This window comes from Myotis nattereri, assembly GCF_964212035.1.
Source record: "Myotis nattereri genome assembly, chromosome: 12".
Lineage (NCBI taxonomy): Eukaryota > Metazoa > Chordata > Mammalia > Chiroptera > Vespertilionidae > Myotis > Myotis nattereri.
Window position 1 is genome coordinate 23,990,038 of NC_138087.1, and position 21,539 is coordinate 24,011,576.

General features: G+C 40.2%; 1 protein-coding gene and 1 pseudogene across 2 annotated transcripts in view; one reads left to right on the forward strand and one right to left on the reverse strand.

The window, feature by feature from the left end:
- The window catches only part of ADAMTSL1 (ADAMTS like 1), a gene marked incomplete at both ends in the record, with an annotated part of 891,527 nt that overhangs the window by 697,655 nt on the left and 172,333 nt on the right, over positions 1 to 21,539 (reverse strand). The window lies entirely within an intron of this gene.
- LOC308528394 (mortality factor 4-like protein 1) lies at positions 5,620 to 14,584 on the forward strand (annotated as a pseudogene). Its single transcript has 2 exons — positions 5,620 to 5,693; positions 13,754 to 14,584. The product of its transcript is annotated as a mortality factor 4-like protein 1 (transcript).

Consider the following 21,539-nt stretch of genomic DNA (forward strand, 5'->3'; position numbering starts at 1 on the left):
GACTGTATTTCTGTGTACAGTGTGTGTGAGAAAGAAATCCAGGTTGAATGGAGGGGAGAAAAAACAGAGAACTCTGGTATCAAAAACTGATTTAATAATATTTTTGTTAGCTCCATTACATTACTAATTTTTAGGATATATTAGGTTTTATGATTGAAAAACTTCATATATATATATATATATATATATATATATATATATATTATACGGGTGTTACTCAAATGTAATGTGCATATAAATTATCTGGGGCTTTGGTTAAAATGTAGATTCTGAGTCAATAAGTCTGGCCAGGCTAATCTGCATTTCTAATATGTGTGAGTGTCTGTGTACATATATGTCATGCATATACAGACAAGATTATAATGTCCAATGGAGAATACTTAGATTAGATATAGCTTTTACTATTTTATTTTTAATGCAGACTATTCTCTGGCAATAGCCTCCTTCATGAAAAAGAAGATATAAATGCCTTTTAAGAAGTTAAATGTGGCTGTGGCAGGCAGTCCCACAATGGTACCCCTGCCTCTGGTACCCTCCTGGAGCCCACTGACATATTGTGCCAGAATTGCTATAGGATCAATAGAATTGAGCAAAACTGCTATATCATTTCTGAGATTAGGTTGTAAAAGACATGGTGGCTTCCATCCTGGGCTCTCTTGCATACTCTCTGGATCACACCCCCTGGGGCAAGCCAGCTGGCGTGGTATGAGCAGTCCTAGGGAGAGGCCCACATGGTGAGCAACCACGATCTCCTGCCAACAGCCAAATGAGTGAACCTGAAGGGAGATCCTTCAGCCAGTCAAGGTTTCAGATGGCTATAGCCCCAGCCTGCATCATGGCTGTACCCACAGAGACCATCTGATCCAGAGTCACCCAGCTACTACTAGATTCTTGACCCTCAGAAACTTTAGGGTCATGAACATTTGTTGTTTTAAGCTACCAAGCTGTGGGCTACATATATAGCAATTGCTAACAAACACATGGGCAAAAATGATCATGAACCCACGGAAAACTGGTCTGTTTCTGTTTCATAGATTTTTTTCATTAAAATCATGTTTTGACCTCCCATGGTTAAAAAAACCAACTACTGTATAATGGTTTAGGATGACCGATCAATCTCTTTCTGTCTGTCTCTGTCCCTCACAGCAGAGCAGTGCTGGAAGAAGGTGAGAGTGAAGCCATCCCCTCTTCACACACACACACACACACACACACACACACACACACACACAGGGCGCGCTCTGAGCTCCACACCTGGCAACCCTATCACTGTGCATTCTCCCAACTCGGCAGCTGGGCCTTACTCTGTGGGAAGCAGAACACTTACTTAAAGAAGTAGGAAGCAGCACTCCACTGCACCTGTAACACATGCCGCGGAAAGAAAACCATCTTCTGTGTTAAAATTACCTACAAAGGTAAGAACTAAATCTTAGGTAAAAATGATGTCTCGCCTACATCAACAACAAGAGCATTATGATGACCATGATTGTTCACTGGAATAATAGCAGCTGCTTCCCTATGGCTGTGCTGGCCCCTTTGTATATATTAACTCCTGTCATTCTCACAAATGCATGAAGTAGGGACAGCGAACATTCCCATTTTACAGGTGAGGAAACTATAGAGAAGTAGCTTGTTCAGAGTCACACAGCCAGTTAGGTGATGGGGCCAGTCAGGCTCCAGAGGCCAGGCTCTCAACCCCTGTATACTGGCCCGCATAATTAACAAATGTACGGTGTCCCAAAATTCACGCAAGAAGTAATTTTGATAGAAAACACAGGTTTATAGTTAAAAATTGTAAATTTTTTATTGATTCATAAAGTATACAATATAGGGTTATGTATGGGATAGTACATCAGGTAAATGGCCTCCATGGCTTTGCTGGCACATATGCAAAGCCGTGGTCTTCATTGGTCTTCATTGTCCCTGCTCCTGGGCCATAACTGGTACTTGGTAATGCTTATCAAATTGAAGGGATTGAAATCAGAGGGCAACAGATATTAGAATCTGATTCAATAAACCAAGTAAAATTAGGCTTTTATTTTTTGTTGTTGTAGTTGTTAATGCTCACCAAAAATTCAAATCTTGTATGAATTTTGGGACACCCTATATATTTACTACATTAAAAGCTGTCAATTCCAAAACCAAGGTCAGGTCAAAGTGACACGCTTTCACTATTTACTCTCTTAGTTAAGAAACACGGGGATTCCAGACAACTTGCGAATAGTGATGCCTTCAAATCAACTACAATGTGGAATAAAGGCACATGGGTCCAGAGGGGAGGGTGAGCAATTACTTTCTGCAGCTTCCTGAGTCCCACTAATCCTAACTGCTGAGCAGAGAAAGATACAAGTGTCTCACCTGCGTTTGGGGATTCTAACACTTGGCCACACTGTGTCTATGTTTATCTTTGGACTCCGCCTTGCCCCCATTAATGGTGATCTTAGGCTGAAACCGGCTGGCCCACCTCTCTGAGCATACCCGTCACATCATGAATAATGACTGGGCACTTTCCTGTAGGGATGCTCCTAGCGGCAGGATAGAGTCCAGCTGCCATGTGTTGCCTAAACTGAACATTCAAACAAGGTGGAAAACACTAGATCTGTGTCCTTGGATACTGGCAGCTTCTACGGCTGTTTATTGCTCGGCATCTTAAATCAAAATAGAAGGAGGTTTCACCCTGGGCCCTCTGTTTCCAGTGCACATGTCCTTAGGCAAGGGAGAATAATTTTGCAGCCAATCTGTCCTTTAATAAGAATCATTGAGCCCTGGCCAGTGTTGTTCTGTGGTTAGAGTGTCTGCCGATGCACCGAAGGGTATCGGGTTTGAATCCTGGTCAAGGGCATGTACCTGGGTTGCAGGTTCAATCCAGCATTCAGGAGGCAACCACTCTATGTGTCTCTCTCACATTGATGTCTCTCCCTCTACTCACTCTCTCCCTCCCTACCAATCTCTCTAAAAAATAAAATAAAACAATGGAAAAAATATCCTCACGTGTGGATTAAAAAGAAATAAAAAATAAGAGTGAGCCAGAATTGTTGCCCATCTTCTTCATTTCTGAATAGCAGTGGTAGCTCTTCTTTTATTTTAATCAAGAGGCAAATGATCCTTTTTGACTCTCAGAATGGAATGACAATTTAGGAAACTCAGGCAGTGATAGCAAATCCAGCCCTACCCACCAGATGTTTCTCTAAGAGTTTACTTTTGTGTTTTCTATAATGATACATTCATGATGGATTTAATTAAAATTGTGGATGCTATTTTAGGACTGTGTTGCAAGTAAATACATTAAATGAAAGTTTAAAGTATGTAATGTTTTAAATAGTCAAGTTTTAAAGAAAAATGTATAGTTAGTGCATATTTGGAACACTTGTGTGGCTCACCATGGGGAAATGCAGAAGCAGTGTAGCCAAGGATGGTTTCATTAGAGAGGTCCAATGTAGAACACATTTTTAAAATCACCCTTTCATTGAGTTACTCAGCAAGTAGTTATTGTGTATCTACTAAGTGCCAGGCTCTATTCTAGACACAGAGGTGGTTTCAGTGAACAAAGCAAGTATCCCTGCGCCCAAGGAATATACTTTCTAGTCAGATGATACAGACACTAAATGATAAACATAATAGGTACACTCTACCATTTGTTTGGTGACAAGTGCCAAGGGAAAAAAAAAAAGGAGGTCCTATCTATACTAATAAAATGGTAATATGCTAATTAGACAGGGCATCTTCCGGACATTCTTCAAGACGTCCTTCCGAACAAAGCCACAGTGGCGGGGGCCAAGGCAGAGGCAGTTAGGGGCGATCAGGCCGGCAGGGGAGAGCAGTTAGGGATGATCAGGCTGGCAGGGGAGAGCAGTTAGGGGAAATCAGGCAGGCAGGCAGGCAGAGTGGTTAGGGGCAATCAGGCAGGCAGGCAGGTGAGCAGTTAGGAGCCAGCAGTCCTGGATTGTGAGAAGGATGTCCGACTGCCGGTTTAAGCCCGATCCTGCCTAAACTGGCAGCCAACATCCCCTGAGGGGTCCCGGATTGGAGAGGGTGCAGGCTGGGATGAAGGACTCCCACCTCCCCATGCATGAATTTCATGCTCCAGGCCTCTAGTTTTTAATAAGATGGTCAAGGTGCACCTCATTGAGAAAGTGACTTTTCAGGTAAGATTTAAGAGGCTAGAGGCATTTTTCATAGGGATATCTGGAAGAAAAAATTTTCAGTCAGTGTGAACAGCCAATTCAAGGCTCAAGGCAGGAGTGTGCCTGCTGTATGCGGACCAGCAGTGAGCCAGAGTGACTGGGGCAGAGAAGCAAGGGTGAAAGCAGTCAGAAGGAGGTAACAGAGGTCATTCAAAAGACTCCAACCTTCACTCCGAAGGGGACTTCCTACAGGGTTTTGCCAAATGATATTTTTACTGGATCACTTTGGCCACTGTACAGGGACAAGAGAAGCACAGGGACCATTAGCAGATTATTGCAATAATCAAAGTTGGAGAAGACGGTGACTCAGAACAGGTGGTACATGAAGCAGAGGAAGGATTGAGTGGGCTTTGGGCATTCGAAAAGGAGAGGCAGCATTCACTGGCTGATGGGTGTGAGAAAATGAGAGGTCAAGAAAATCTCTGAGGTTTTTGGCTTTAGCAACTTTAAGAATGGAGCTCACTTTTTTAAAAAAAATATATTTTATTGATTTTTTACAGAGAGGAAGTGAGAGGGATAGAGAGTTAGAAACATCTATGAGAAAGAAACATTGATCAGCTGCCTCCTGCACGCCCCCTACTGGGGATGTGCCCGCAAGCAAGGTACATGCCCTTGACCAGAATCGAACCTGGGACCCTTCTGTTCACAGGCCGACGCTCTATCCACTGAGCCAAACCGGTTAGGGCTCACTTTTAATGTAGTAGGTATATCTGGGGAAGGCTACAGGTAGAAGGATGATCATTTTAGACATTTGAAATGTGAGATATCAATTAGAAGTCCAAGTGGAACTAAATAGACAGCTGGATACCAGAGTCAGAGGAGAGAAATCTAGACTGGAGATAGACTATTTTACTAAAAATAGCCTATTGTTTTGGCCACTAGATAAAACACCTACCATGAAAAGTGTAAGTCTCCTCCATATGAGTCACATGACTCCTGGGCGAACCACACTGGATAAAAGAATCGATCGACTTCATGATAACACAGGAAGACCCGAGTTTCTAAGCCATGTGCCCATCAGACGGCCAGATGTGTGTGTGTGAAACAGAAACCCAGTAACCAGGAGTCTTTACATCAGAAACACAAATCTTGTTCAAAATAATCAATAGAACGGATGCAAATGTAGTGATTGCTTGAAAAAATGTCAAGAGAAAAATGCTGTGCAGAAGCTATTTTCATTTCTCCCCTCTCAATTTCTGCTGTTCACCATTTCTTAACGCTTCCGACCCTCTGAAGGCAATCTGGTAGAACGATGTAGTCCATAAATGGTCCATAAATGTCTGTGTTCACAGTTTTTGCAGGGGAAATTATTCCTATTTATAATCTTACCACATGTGCTACAGTCAAGATCTCAACTGCACAGGGAAGGAAGGCCCCTACTCCTGCTATGTAGGAGCATCAACATCATGTCTCTGCTTCCTGTAACAGTGCCGGTATGACATCGTGGATGGTGAAGAAACAGTTTTATAAGGCACAATGTCGTAAAGCTGCAGTCAAGGCGAAGCTACCGTATGTGAAAGTCACTCAGAATGTTATGAAAGAAAATAGGTTTAGACTCTTGAAAGGAAAAGCTGTTTCCTTTGCTTTCCTGTATGAGAGGGAGCAGGCACCATAGTGACAAGCAGGTACTCTCAGCCAGACTCCCTATGTTTAAATCCCAGCTCAGTACCAGCTGTGTGACCATCAGCAAGCTACCTAACCTCTCTGTGCCATACCTCCACTGTCTGCAAAATGAGGGTAATCACAGTTTTGCTACCTCATAAGTGTTGTCAAGAATATTAAATGAGCCTGATTGAGCCACGGTTGGATTCCTGGTCAGGGCATATGCCTAGGTTGCAGACTTGATCCCCATTGTGGGGCGTGCAGAAGGCAGCCGATCAATGGTTCTCTCTCATCATTGATGTTTCTAGCTGTCTCTCTCCCTCTCCCTTCCTCTCTGAAACCAATAAAACAATATATTTTTAAAAGAAATAACAAATGCAATAATATTGATAAAGTCATTTAAAAAGTTCCTGGAAATAGCAACCCTAAAGAATTTTTTGGTAATTCAGTAAAGTGCTGATTTTTCTTTTTTAAAGTGTACTTCCTTCTGCTTGCCTCTGCCATTGGTGCATGTTTTTCATAATTTTTATAAGTTTTCAGAAACTGCCGGCAGCAGTCACATACTTTTGCATTTTATTCCCATAACTGTAGACTCGTTCTTCTCTACGCCTCCTCACTGAGGCAGTTTCTGAGGCATGCCGGTCCCGCTGCCTGCCTTCCAGAAATTGCCTGCAGCACGCCTGGTGGGGTTCCAAGTTCTCCACAGTCAGCCAAGTAAGGTTTAGTGTTATTTTTCATCACCTTGACGTCAGTGAGAAATATCACTAAATTAATGCAAAAAAGATGTTCAATAGGATTTCATGAATAACTCAAAGCCCACTGCAAATACAGGATTGTCTGTGATGTTTTGAATTGATGGAAATCCACCTAGGGATTTCCAGCAATTCATAAGCCAATTTCAGCTGACCGATGTAAAGCTGCGTTTTTTAAAATCTGGCAACTCAGAATGAAAGTAGAGATTCTCTTCCAGGCAAACACTCCAAATTGATTCAATTATCATTGACAACTAATGAATTCACTGTAGATATCAGCAAAAGTCCCTTACAGACAAACTTGACCACAGCAGCTTACATCCAAACACTTTTGACTTACCTTAAAACATGATCCGAGGAAAGAATTGTCTCCACCTCGTTAGGCCTGCCTACACCGATCCAACTCCCACAGTCCCCTCAGCCTTCACCACTGTCTTTGGACATGCTTGACAAATGACATGTGCAAAAGTCATTCCACTTGTACTCGAAACTTGAAAACTTTCTCCCACATGTTTCTCGCAGGCTGCCAATATCCATCAGCAAGGGATTTAACATGAATCTTCTTTGTATTCTTGATAGTTTGAGTTCCAGAGTCTGATGTAACACTTTTATTTCTTCACATATGAGCAACATCAAACGCAAAAAAATGGGTCTTCAAAATCTTAATTTTGAGAACATTCATTATGGGGGAACCTTCTTGAATTTTCATATTTTATTGTGTTTTTCAGTCGAGTTTTTCCTTCCTCCTTCCTTCCTTCATCTTTTAGCATTATTGCTACCTAAGACTTGCCCATTCTGGTATCAGGGTAGGTCGAAAGTTTGGCTCTTTTTAAATTTCCTCCTTCAATATCTGCAGCACAAACTTGTCAGGGCAAACTCATTCTCTAGAATTGATTCCTCTAGGGAGAGTAATTGAGTTGAATGACTAACATGCATCATTTCATTAAAACTGCTATCACTAGTGACATTTTTAAATGTGAAAAACAATGAATATTTCTTAGCCTTCTTGTAACTTGACCGCTCAGTGGCATTTGACCCAAGTAAAGCCTTCTCCTTTTCAAGCTCCTAAAATTCCACCTTTTCCCTGGTATTTCTCTTAGCTATCTTGATGCTCTTTATTGGTCTTAATTGATCTCAAGTTCCTATTTCATTCCCTAGAGCAGGGTGGGGAACATCTGGCCCTTGAGCTGTATAAGGCCTGCAAAATCATTTGGTCTGGCCCTGCCACAGCATTAGGGGTGAGTTAATGTTTGACCAAATATAGCAGGCTGATTTTTAAGGTGATAATTTTGTGTGGCCCACAAATGATACTATAAATATCCACATAGCCCTTGGCAGAAAAAAGGTTCCCCACTCCTGCCCTAGAGTTATGACACTTGTCTTTTCTTTCTCATTTCACTACACTGGTTGATCCCAGCTCAATTACCCACTAGCTGTGTGTCTTTGAGGAAGTTATTTACCAGTAGCTTGTTTGTGCCTAAGTTTTTTCACCTACAAAGTGGAATAACATTATCTACCTCATAAGGTAGAGTTAGATACTGAGTTAATATTTAGTGATTTAACCTTGAAGTATAGTTATAAATAGTTAAGCAGAACTACTTAATACTTAATATTAAGTCATTAATATTAGATATAATTAATAGTTTGAGTTAATATTTATAAGTACTCATGGCATGTAGGAAGCACTGTTTAAGTGTTTAATTTTTTTGTCCATTAAATCTCATGACTTCAAATCATCTCCCATGTGCTGCTGCCTCTCCAGACCTATATTTTCAACCAAGATCTTCTTTTCTAGAAGCCAGATAGTCTCACCTGGAGGCTCCATGAATACTTCAAGATCTATCAGCTCTCCCATCTTCTTACCTGCTCTGTCTCAAGAATTGGCATTACCCAGTTGCCCATGCCAGGACATGGTCCTTGATTATATTTTCGATCTCAACCTACACATCTCACCATGCTGTTAATTCACTGTCCTACACATATTTGGGCTCCATCCTGGTATCTCCAATCTTGCACAACCCCATTCACCTTCCTCACTGCAGAAAAGAAAACCTAGAACTGTGTTTCCAGAATTTCTTTCTAATCAGATATTGTGCCCAATGAAATTTCTTCCATGATGCTCTACCTCCATCACTCATTTCTCAGCAAGACCTTAAGTGCCTTAGCATGGTCTACCATGTCTTCCTGTTTGACCTATTTATTGTCCTTCATCTTTGTTTTTCCAGGAAACATTCACCTTCTGCAATCCAACCATATCAAAATGACTTTTGTTTTCCCAAGTGTACCATAATTGCTTAGAACTCAGCCTTAGTACACACTACCCCATTTCCTAATCCCCATAATCTTTCTAGTTAATCCTTTCTTTTTAAAGTTGTGTTGCAGGACAAGCCCTGAACTGGACATTAGAACAAGGGTGATTCAACACCTCTAAACCCCTTAGTTTACCCTCTGTCAAAGAAGGATTACTGAGTCAACAAGTAGCGGTAAACTCTTTTGTGCCACACCTGTGCTAGACTCTAGGGATAGAATACGGAATAAATGGTACCCCTACCTTTGTAAGGCTTATACTGAAGGGGGAATGTGGACTTGTTGACTCTGAGCTAGTAATTCCCACAGATCTCTACCAAAAGAAATAACTGGTCTGTGTTCTGATACTGCCTCTTTCTACTGTGTATATGTCTGCTACAGATCATATCACTATACTGCAACTCCTGGTTTTCTGTGTGTTTTAGTTTAGGTTTGTCCTCAAAAGAAATGATGAGACAAGGACCTGGGAGCAAGTGGTTTATCTGGTGGATGATCTCAGGAAGCACAGAAGAAGAGAATTAAGATAAGGAAGGGAAGAGATAGAATAAGGCAGTGGTTCAGCTCATTGGCCTCTTGAGTGTGGCTCTTCCACAAAATACCACGTGCTGGTGCACATGTACAGGGAACGTTGTGGGGTGAAAGAAGATGTAGTGTTGAGGATTGAGGAAGGTATGTTGAGATGGTTTGGACATATAGAGAGGATGAACGAAAGGAGATAGATGAAACAAGTATACAAGACGAGTGTGGATGGGAGATTTGGAAGGGGTCAACCTCAGCTAACGTACCTCAATCAGATTGAGGACATTTTTAGCAAAGGCCAGCTTAGGAGTACCCTAATTAAGTTAATAACAATGTACCTACCTATTTAGTTTAAGTTTAAAAAATTTGGCTCTCAAAAGAAATTTCAATCATTGTACTGTTGATATTTGGCTCTGTTGACTAATGAGTTTGCCGACCACTGGAATAGGGGTATGTTAATGAGTAGGCAGCTGCTATGGGCAATGCCCTGAAATCTCTCTGAGAAATATATCTCAGAATCATCACACTAGATGGAGTGAGAACTCATTTACCCATCACTATTAATCCAGTGTGGCTCCGTGGAAACATTAACTTCACTGCACTTCCAGGTTGTATTTGCATGTGGGTCAATTGAGATGGGCCAAGGCAACAACGGGAGGGACCTCAATAACATCTACTACACTGTCCAATTTCCCTACCAGCCTGAGCATCCCAACAAGTATACATTACCCATCGTCCTATTCATAGGACTTTCCAGAGTGCCCAGGGCAGAGTGTCCACTCAGAAAATGTATTTAATAAAAAGACAAATCTTCACTACATGAACGTGAGTAAAATAAATACTTTCAACAGTTTTTCTGTTGCTCTATAACACTGAAGGCTAAGAGGGTACAAGTGAGGCGGCACCAGCTGAGAAAACAATTTTCTTGGTGAAATAACCAGATATGAAACTCCTTCATTATATGCCTGAGAAGGTTCCTTCCTTCCTTCCTTCCTTCCTTCCTTCCTTCCTTCCTTCCTTCCTTCCTTCCTTCCTAACCATTGACCACTGTTATGGATTGAATATTTGTGTACTGCCCTCCGCCTCCCCCCTGTAATTGATATGTTGAAGCTCCAACCCCCAAAGTAACTGTATTTGGAGATAGTGACTTTCTGGGGTACTTAAGGTTAAATAAGGTCATAAAGGTGGTGGGATTAGTCTCCTTATAAGAAGTGATGCCAGAGAGCTTTCACTGTAAGCGCCACACTGTAAGGACACAGTAAGAAGACAGTTATCTGCAGGCCAGGAAAGGTCCTCATCAGAGACCAATCCTGCCATACCTTGATCTTGGACATTCCAGCCTCCAGAGCTGAGAGGAATAAATTTGTTGTTTCAACCACCCAGTCTGAAGTCTTTTGGTATGTATGGCAACCCAAGCTGACTGAGACAATCACATTTGAAAAGATGCTTGCTTCTAGTGAGGTGAGCCCACCAATGATATTAGGAAAGAGTTCTAAGTTATGTTGATTTTTCTAGAAATTCTCAGAAATTTCTTCTTCAGATTTTTAAATCAATCTTGACATTTTAAGGATAAATATTTGTTGACAATGATGGTAATAGGCTTTGCATAGTTTGCCTTCTTGGCATAAGTAACTTCCCATTTCATAGGTGTATAAAATAAGCACATAAAATAGTTAAAAAGGCTTCTTGGACATCAAATAACTCATACTAAACATACTGATGAGTTAAGTGTAAATAAATGAGAAACACATGGATAACATTTTCCTTAAAAACATAAAGTTTTAGACATTAAGTGAAAAAGAGACTGACAAAACACATCTGGGGTTTTGCCCACTGAAAATTTATTTTTAGTTTTGGATATTAAAACAAATTACAATTCAATGTGTCTAGCTTGAGTATAAGCTCTTGGTTTCTAAAATAATGCTTGTCACATAATGATTGGGAAGATAGTATCGATAGACAGTTATGAAAATTCAACCTTGACCTAAGATAGAAAGAATTCCTCAGCCTCATTTAAAGGCAAAAAGGTCAATTTTCTTGCTGTTATTTTTAGCAAGGGAGGCTTAAGGGAACATATTTTTGTACTTCACTCTGAAAAATGAACACATGAGAAGGCATCATTTTAGAGAATGCAATTATCATTGCTGCTACCCTTTTCACTTTATAGTTGAGAGGTAGATGAGAGGGGCATTGTCTTCACTTAAGTTTGTTAAACAAAGTTAATCAAAAACTAAGTTTTAATCTCTCCTACCCACAAGTCAACTGGTACATATTATGAGAGTGATGGGTTGGGTTAACTTATCCTGCTCATATGCAACCAGACTCAGATTGCGCCTTAACCATCAGCTATGAGTAAACATACCAAAATAAGATCAAAAGGGAAACTGGGGTTTGGGGTCTATCTAAGTGGCTTTGTGTAAACTGGTAGCTTTTCAGTAAACATGAAGAGCCTATTTCCATTTACCTTGGAGACTCTTCATGTTTGAGCTAAAGCTCTGTAGTCACCATGGAAAATACGGCCACTGCCACAATTCCACCAGTATTTCTCCTGCGAAAGAGACAACGTGAATGTCTGGCTCAAATTTGGGCCTTTAAAAGCTTCTGACTTAGGATGTCCCAGCTGGAGTTGTGTCTGCTTCAAAAACAGTCCAAAGGAAGGGAGTCCCAGGAAATCATCTATCTTTAAGCTTCATCCCTTGAACTGAGGATCTTGATTTTAGTACCCTAGTGGCCTGAATTCTTCAGAAAATTTTTACATCTCCCTAGTCTTATGCCTTCCCTACCTTCAGCATTCTCTGGGCCCCAGTTCTCAGCACTAGTTCATTCTTCAGGATCCCCTGACCAACCCAGAATCGATGTGAATTGAAGAAAATTGAATGATTGTGGATAAGCCAACATCAACCATGAGATGCCTGAGAGCTGAGAACTAGACACTCTATAGCCAACTGTCATCAGATCCAGGTTAGAAACAAACAACAGATGCCTGTGGAAAACATTCAAAGAAACAGAGCCCTCAGGCACCAATGAGGAGAACACAATTCAAGGAAAGCTGAGTAACTGTAAGTAGTCTTTAGGGAAAGAGGAAAGTAAAGCATTAATGAATACAGAAAAGTCATCTGGAAGCCAGGGCTCATCGTCTGTCTTGAGTGGCTGTGTGTAGGGAATAGCACAACCTCCTCCCTTGCCCCTGTTCCTCCTCCTCTCTTCAAGATCACTCTCTACTCCTTTCATAAACCAAATTAATTTGCACAGAGCAGTGAAATGTGAAACTGCTCATGAAAGACAATATGATATCAATCTGTCACTCTCTCTGCTCTTTGGTTTTATGGGCAGGGGAAGTGGTAGCAAGTGTAACTATAAATCACTCCCACAGACATGTCAGAGGAATGTGGGCACCGTGCAATTGCAAGAGTGGTACCACACTGCCGACAGCTCAGGATTCTGAGGGGCCTGGGCTTCACCGTGCCTAAGAACTGGCTACATGTTTTTAGTAAAGGGGGGCAAAAAGATTGTCCAGTATAAACTTCAAATGTATTTTTTAATGTTATTATCATGGATCTGTTTGTCCCAGGACTCCACGTTCTGAGACAAAGGCATCCTTTTATCCATACCCTTTGAATTTTAAAGACTTGGTCAAGAGACCACCTGACTATGCCTTAAATTTATCCTCAGGAAGGAGGAAACACATGAATTCTAAGTGAAGTAACTGAAAGAAGGCAGAAGGACGATTGATTGCCTGAGGCGCCACCATGCTTCAGAAATGTCCCCAAATTGGCCAACCATGTGACCCAAGTGAGCACAGCAGTCAACTGTGCCCCAAGCTAATGTGCCCTGGGTCCAAATTCTTTCCGGGTGACCTACTGTGTAGGAGGGAACAACTGTTTCCAAGTGATTCTTAGCCATGCTTTCTGGAGCACCAGAGCCCCTCTAATCACCACACATCTCCAGAATCCCTGACCTCTTGCAATTAAAAAAGAGAAAGCGAGAACAGAGACAAAGGTACAAAGCACAGGAATAAACAGCTAAGAATGTAAGGGAGAAACAATAATAATGGGAATTTATTTCTTCCAATAAACTACAAATTAAGTGAGGGATAGAAATTTGTCCAAAATATTTTTTTCATGTTCAACAAGCCCTAAACTTCTAGCATCTATGTAGCTAATTAAGAAGAGTCTTTCATGAGACTTCCTCTTAAGTCATTTTATGAAATTGATGGTGGGTTGTGAAAAGGCTGCTAGGTTGAATACTGTCTATCAATTAATTACGGCTCCAAACTTTTAATAATTCTATACCACTTTCAGGTACAACAACAAAATGTACCCCCTCACCCACTTGCACATCCCAATGCATTCATGGATAACTACTGGTGAATTTAAACTGCAACTGCAGAGTACTCCAATACTTGGACACCAGTCTGCAGAAACAGCAAGAACTTCAAAGAGCCCGTCAGGAACAATGTGTAGAGGGGAGGCTGAGAGGGGCTACCCAGGAAAGAAGCATCTGGTCTGCAACAGCAAAATGTTGAAGTGAAAACAAAACAAGAACAAACAAAAAACTCCTGGAAATGGAGCTGGTGGCAGTGCCTGTGAGACACCTCAGCCTCCTCTCAAGAACAGAGCTCGAGTGGATCCTACTGTTGATAACGAGGAGACATTCATGAACAGAGTTAAAGTTAAAGGCTTCTGAAGAACTAAAACCATGGCTTGCTGATGGCTGGGACTTAATCACCTGACAGAAACAGCTCTTTTATCTTCCTGCCAAGAAGAAAGTGGATTTCATTCTGGAGGATTATGCAAAGTATAAGAAATCTGGAAGGAAAGGCAGACAATAAAAAGTATGCTGTTAATGAAGTTGTAGCAGGGATAAAGCAGTACTGCAATGCAAGGTTGGGCACTCGGCTGCTCTACAAATTTGAGAGATGGCAGTATTCTGAAATCCTTGGCGACCACCCTGGTGCACCCTGTCCTAGGTGTATGGAGCGCCACATCTACTGGGATTATCTGTACACAATGGAGTGATATAGGCCTATACACCTCTGGGCTAGAAGAGTCTTGCTTTATCACTGAATTATCTTAATGATTTCCTAAAATAGCTGGCAAAGAATTCTGCAACTTTGGTGCCAGGGATTATGAAGCGGCCCCTCCAGAGCACCCCTGGGAAGCTGTGAGAGGCGCTTACTCACACTTAAGTTTGGATCTCTGTAACACATTTCTGTTTTAGCCCTTCTCTTATACAAATGAAGTGCATAAAGGACTTGATGTCTGTTTTCTGTTTGATTTTCTAAACAGGTAATAAAAGGGGGTACAGCTCCTTTGCTTTTTCTTTTCAATGTTGCTACCAATGCATTCATGGACAACAGAGAGAGATACTTACTGTGTTCTATTGCCTCGTTGACAAAGCTGCTTTTGAATGCTAGTGGCCCTATTCCTTTGACACTACACACTTTTATAATATTTGTTAATGCTATGGGACAAAATGCTCTGACTCCTAGTGCCAAAGGTTTGATTCAGTGTACATAACTGATCATACTCATCCATTTGTGTTCCTTTTTTTTTTTTAATTGGCACTTAAAGTAAAGAGCATATCCTTTGCCGGTCATCCACATTATTTCATAGGTATTTTATCTCTGCTCAGATTGTGGAGGAGTGGTGGCTTGTTTATGATTTTTATAACCGTATCTAATGCATGTATTAACATGACTGACGCAATGCATTGCAGAGCTAGTTTTCTGGTAAAGCCAATCTTTTAGGAATTGTTTTTCAAACCTTCAATAAATTTTTTCTTTACATTTCAAAAGAAAATGTAGTATTGAAATGCATAAGAATAGTGAATGCTGCATTAAAAAGATCCAAATCTACGTAGTCTACAGCCTATTTTTCTTAGTCAATCAAGAACGTTTCAATGTGGGTATTATCAGACCTTTGTGAAATTTCTTCCTTTAAAAAAGGCCATATCCATTCAATTTGATTATATTTGGATTGGATACCCAGACCTATTCTTATTATATAAATTTAGACCATGTTTCCTGTTGGCTAGAACCTCATCCAAAAACTCAGATGTGACACTGTTGCTACTTGCAAGCTACTCTGCTACAAAGAACTAGACAAGTGAAGGTGAGGGTGGCACTTGCAAAGTCAAGAAGAGATTATGTGGATTCCATTTTAATTTGTCTACACTCTTTTTGATCACAGGTAATTATAATTTGGCATTAGTTCAAAGACAGACAGACAGAGAACTTAAACTCACGCAGTCTTTACAAGATTCACAAGAGTAGCCCTGCTTCTTTGGGCCTTTTCTCCTTAGCACAATGCATGTGCGCCCAGCAGAGTTGAAACTTGCCCTGAAAAACTCATGGCCTCGGGGGTTCCATTGAGAAATGCTGTGTGGGCAAACAAAGCTCTCTCTTTGCAGCTTTACGAATGATAGGTTTTCACTTTATAAGATGTTTTCACTGCATTCTTAAAGCATCTGCTGATACAAAACAGCATGGGCCAGCATTTCCAGTTTAGCATTCTCAGTGAAAACAAGTGCCTATTCATGTGAGACTCTCTTTCTCTCCTAATTAGTTGCTTTCATCCAGAAGCTGGGAGAACTAGCTGTAGAGTAAGGAGGCTAAAGTGAGATGCTAGCCTTACTCTGTGTGATTCCAGGTCCCTTCAAGCACCACCCTCTCACCACTGGCCTGCCCGGTCACAGACTGAATAGCTTTGGACAAGCACTTCGAGAAGCTCCCATGGGAAAAAAAGGAGGTGATGAGCGTCACCCTAGGACCTCAGAGATAAGAAATATCTGGACAGAGAATAAGCCAAGAACCTCCTTGATGGATGTTACAGAATCTAGCATGAGTTCAGTTACGGAAATGAGCATCCAACTGCTATACTAAACCTGTCCCACAGCCAACTGGTTTGATGAACTTCCCCAATTGTAAGAACCCTGACATGGTCCAGAGGGCCTGTGTTTTTGTTTTAATCTCCAGGGAGGATTACTTGACTAATTTGTCAGTGTAGTTTTTTCCAAAAAAGAAAAAATACTATGCAGTATAAGATGTCACTAACTTAAATAGAATTATGATTATGTATACATTCTAATGGGGTTGTATCCTTCTACAACATCTTCCCCATGGAAACAGTCCATGTCCTTTATTGCATTTGGCATTATGGGCGAGGTCTGCAAAGAAGTCTCTGCAAGGCCAGTTTTTGTTGCTATGTGATTTCGCCAGCACAACAATGTTCTTTCAAGTACCATATTTGTCCCTCTAGGCCAGAACACTAGAAAAATGAGGAAGATGATGTCTTATGAAATAAAGGCCTTAAAATTGTCCATCATAAACATTAAGGTGATTTTAATTGTATAATATTAAATGAAATATCAAAATGTGTCGCTTGGAAGGCTGAGAGAACATGAACACAGATTCCACTTTTCTTTTTCCAGACCATTCCATCAGGATGCTGTCAGTTTGAACAAGGGCAGCCAAATCCTGATTATCCATAGTAATCAGGTCATGGCTAATTAACACTCACAGATCATAGACTCATAGAAAGTTAGAGCTAGACGGGAAGTCAGAGGGCATTTAGTCCAATTTGTTTGTTTTACAAGACCAAAGAAGTTACGGGTCTTGAACAAACTTACACACCTAATTAGGGGTAGAGACTAGAATAGAGCAGAGTTTCTGCCTCAGTTTACTTCTCTTTTCATGCTCCCCCCATTAATTATTTTTACATGTCTTTCATTCATTTTAACATATAACCTTGCCCTCTTTCCCCCCAAAATAAAAGTTCTTAAGGGCATAGTTGCTGAGTTGACACTAAACACCCTTTTATGTCTAATTTGCCTTACTGTGCTCCTTTTCTCTCTTAGTTTGAAGCATCATGTAAGTAACAAAAAGACAAAGAGGCACAGGAGGTTAAAGAAGGCATAGGCCGTGGTCGGCAAACTGCGGCTCGTGAGCCACATGCGGCTCTTTGGCCCCTTGAGTGTGGCTCTTCCTAAGCCTTAGGAGTGCCCTAATTAAGTTAATAACAATGTACCTACCTATATAGTTTAAGTTTAAAAAATTTGGCTCTCGAAAGAAATGGCAATCGTTGTACTGTTGATATTTGGTTCTGTTGACTAATGAGTTTGCCAACCACTGGCATAGGGTTCTAGTAATTCACAAAGGGGTTATGCAAGGCGTGAATCATCAATGTCAGCAATGAAAGAGGTAGTCATCCCACAACTATGGTCACATGCAGAATACAGGGGGTAGTTGGAAGAGGACAAATCGGGGAAAGAACCAAAATGGAGATGATGGAGACTCCAGGATCCTTAGCACTAAGCACTGTGGAATCAAGCCAAAGGCTGTGTACTTAGGATGAAGTTGCTCATCCCTGCATCCAGTCTTCTATGTGAGTGAAAACTTTATCTGTGAAAGGGAAGTTTATATGAACGAGGGGAAAAGACTAAGCAAGTCAGAGATAGACAAGTATCACATGATCTCACTCATATGTGGAATCTACTGAACAAAATAAACTGATGAACAAAATAGATCAAGAGACATAAAAGCATGGAACAGACTGTTGAACCTCAGAGGGAAGGCAGGGGAGGTTGGGTGGGGGGAAGGGAGGGACTATGTAATACTTTCAACAATAAAGATTTTAAAACATAAAAAAGGATAATTATAGCACTGTTAATTGCACATCACATATGGATCAATGAGATCACCGCCCCCCCCTCGCCCCCCAAAAAAGTGGTTATATGGGAATTGGGAAAGATGGTCCACAGCACTATAAGGAGCTGTGTGACCTGCCGAGTGAATAAATCTTCCTAGGTCTCAGTTTCCCCCAGAATGAAGAGATTGAACAATTATTTCCCAAAGCTTATTCTTCTAGGCAATATAAGTTCCACAGGATGTTAATGTATATTGAATGCAAGCACGCGCGTGCGCGCGCGCGTGCGCGCGCGCACACACACACACACACACACACACACAATCAAATAAGTTTGAGAAATTTTAGGTTATAAAAATCAAACTGGCTTCATAACTAGAAAAATCCTGGAGTCTTCAATATGCTACTAAGCATGTGCATCTCCCACATGAGGTATAGTTTGTAGTAATTTTCCTCAGAAATTCTTGTTTACAGACTATCAGGTTATGTGAATGGTATTCCATGCAACACTGGCCTAGAAGATAATGTCTCTTCCAGCTCTTAAATTCTTTTCCTTTAATCCTCACTCAAGAATATGTTTATTGATTTTAGAGAAACATGGATGTGAGAGCGAAATATTGATTGGTTACCTCTCATAGGCATGCCAACCTGGGACTGAACCCACAACCTAGGTATGTGCCCTGACCCGGAATCAAACCCATGACCTTTAGGTGCATGCTATGATGCTCAACCAACCCAGCCTTACGGACAGGGCCACGCTCTTAAATTCTTACTATAAATATGATTTTGTATAATGTAGGTTGAAAAATCTAAATTTCATTTTTTTTTAAAAATGCCCACATCCATACAACATTGCTCTTTTATAACGGGAAGTTAAATGTTACTAGAAATCTACAATGTTAAATACTTTATAGCTGAGAAGTCTAAAATATGCAATTCTCCCACTTTCAAATTACTGATTGAACATGATAATATATTCCAGTGATGCCAACATTCCATGAAAATCTGAGAATGGCCTTGTATCTGTTTCAGAAATTCATAGCATCGACCTGAGGGAAAATAGAAAAAAGTTGAGCTCTATTTTCTTCCTTAGGTTCTTTCTTAAAAATACATTCATGTTCTTGACATCATAAAAATCCTCAGAAAAGATTATCATCTCTTAAGAGGACATAGTTATCGGTATCCAATTCTGATTTTTAAAATATATGTAGCATGTAATGAGCTTAAAAGTCATGAGCTACCTCAAATTGTCCCCGAAATCATCAGTTAGTCTAGTCCTAAGCATGTAAAATATTTACAATGAAAAGCCCAGATGTCTTTAATTTTCAATGAAAAAAAAAGTATTTTCCTGACCTTTCCACAATCTAATTTGTTATATACGATTAAAGACCTCTTTATCCTAGAAATTTTTTGGCATCTCTGCTTCTTATGGAATGGCCCAGGAATATAGAGAAAGTTTCTCACTAAACAGTCTGCTTTTCAGACGACAGACATGAAAGTGACATATGTACATACGCATGAGGAGAAGAGAACCCTGAGCCAAGGGCATCAATTCAGACTGAAACGAAAACAACCGGCTTGGTCATAATCAAGTCCAAAGGTATCACAACTGAGGGCTCGTAGGCTCTCTCTGCTCTCTGACCCACACAGCTCTGATCACATAAATCTATTGTTTATAAGCTTTTGAAGGATCCCTTCATCTACAAAATTAAGGACAGATTCCTCTACCTACCATTCAGCCATTGATAATATGAATATACTTTCTAGGCTAGTTCTCACAAATTCGTTATATACAACATATATTCTAGCCAAACTGCCCATTTGGTATTACCTGAGCATGCCCTATGCTTTCTTCCTTAGTACCTTTCTCAAGCCAGCCCCTCCTGCTAAATGGGCATCAAGTCAAAAGCAGCTAGTGACTTACATGGGAAAGAAAATTAAATTATCATGATACCTTTTTCAAGAGCAACACATTATGCCAAAAGAAAGTGAAGTAACATATGCAAGTACTCAAGGACAGAAAATAGGAGCCAAATACCTCATATCCAGCCAAACTGACTTCCAACTATAAAGGGCACACAAAAAAACTATTGTTAACATGCATGAATGAACTACTACCAGGTATGATGGCATAAATGAATTTGTACTTCCACTATAAATGATAAAACAGAAACAAAATATATAAGGCAACTGTTTTTTGATATTATCAGCAGACAGCATAAAACTGTGATCCCTGAGGACCTGACCCTGTTTAGAGACATTTCTCAATTATCTCTTAACAGTTCAGTGAGCTGGAGTCCCAACTGAGTACTGTGGGCCTGCAGACATTAGAAGGCATAGATCAGAGTTTAAAGCAGGTGAACTGGCTGAAATCCATAGGGCAGAACACCAGAAAGAAGAGAGAGGCACAAACAGGGTGATCAGGATTCTGTAAATGTGGTGTGGGGTGGGGATGGCGGGGGGTCTTCTAGAGCTGTTCGCCAAGACTGTGCATGTGCAGAGAGAAACTATATGAGGCTTGCCCAGGAATGTATACCAGAGCGGACCAGAGTCTTAAAATAAATCTAATACATTCTCTGATCATAACAGAATTAAATTAGAAAGCAACAAAAATAAGATATCTAGAAAACGTTCAAATGTCTGGAAATTAAATAACACACTTCTACTATGGGTTAATGAAGAATTCACAGGGAACATTTGAAAATATTCCAACTTAATGAAAATGGAAAACATCAAGACTTATAAGACACAGCTAAAAGAGTATGTAGAAAAATGTGCTATTTTTTTAAATATATACGTATATATATATATATTTCTTCTATTTCAGAGAAGGGAGTGGAGGAGAGAGAGATAGAAACACCAATGACAAGAGAAAATCATTATCAAGCCCAAAACCTGGGCATGTGCCCTGACCGGGAGTCAACCCATGACCTCCTAGTTCATAGGTCACACTCAATCTCTGAACCACACCAGCCAGTCAAAAAACATGTACTACTTCAATACTTACATTAGAAAAGCAAGTTTTAAATTAATGATCACCATGTTCCTTTTTTTGAGATGCTACCTTAAAAAGCTAGAAAGTAAATTTAAAGAGCAAATTATGACCAAAATAAGAAGGAAAGAAATAATAAATATGAAAGCAAAACACAATAATATGAAAAGCAATGCAGAAATATAACAAAGGTGGATCATTTGAAAATATTAATAAAATTAATAAACCCTAGCAACATTAATAAAAAAGAAAAACAGAAAACACAAAATACTTAGATCTCAAGAACCCTAGCTACTAAAAACAATGAATTCCTAATCAAAGAGCTCCCCCTGAAAACTCCATGCCCAGATTATTTTAATAGTGAATTTGATCAAATATATAAATTCTTCCAGAAAACAGAGAAGAGGATGCATCCCAACTCATTTTATGAATGTAGAAAAATCCCCATACCAAAATCTGAGAAGAATATTACAAAGAAATAAAATTACAGAGCAGTATCTCTCATGAACATCAATACCAAAATTCTTTGAAAAATTAG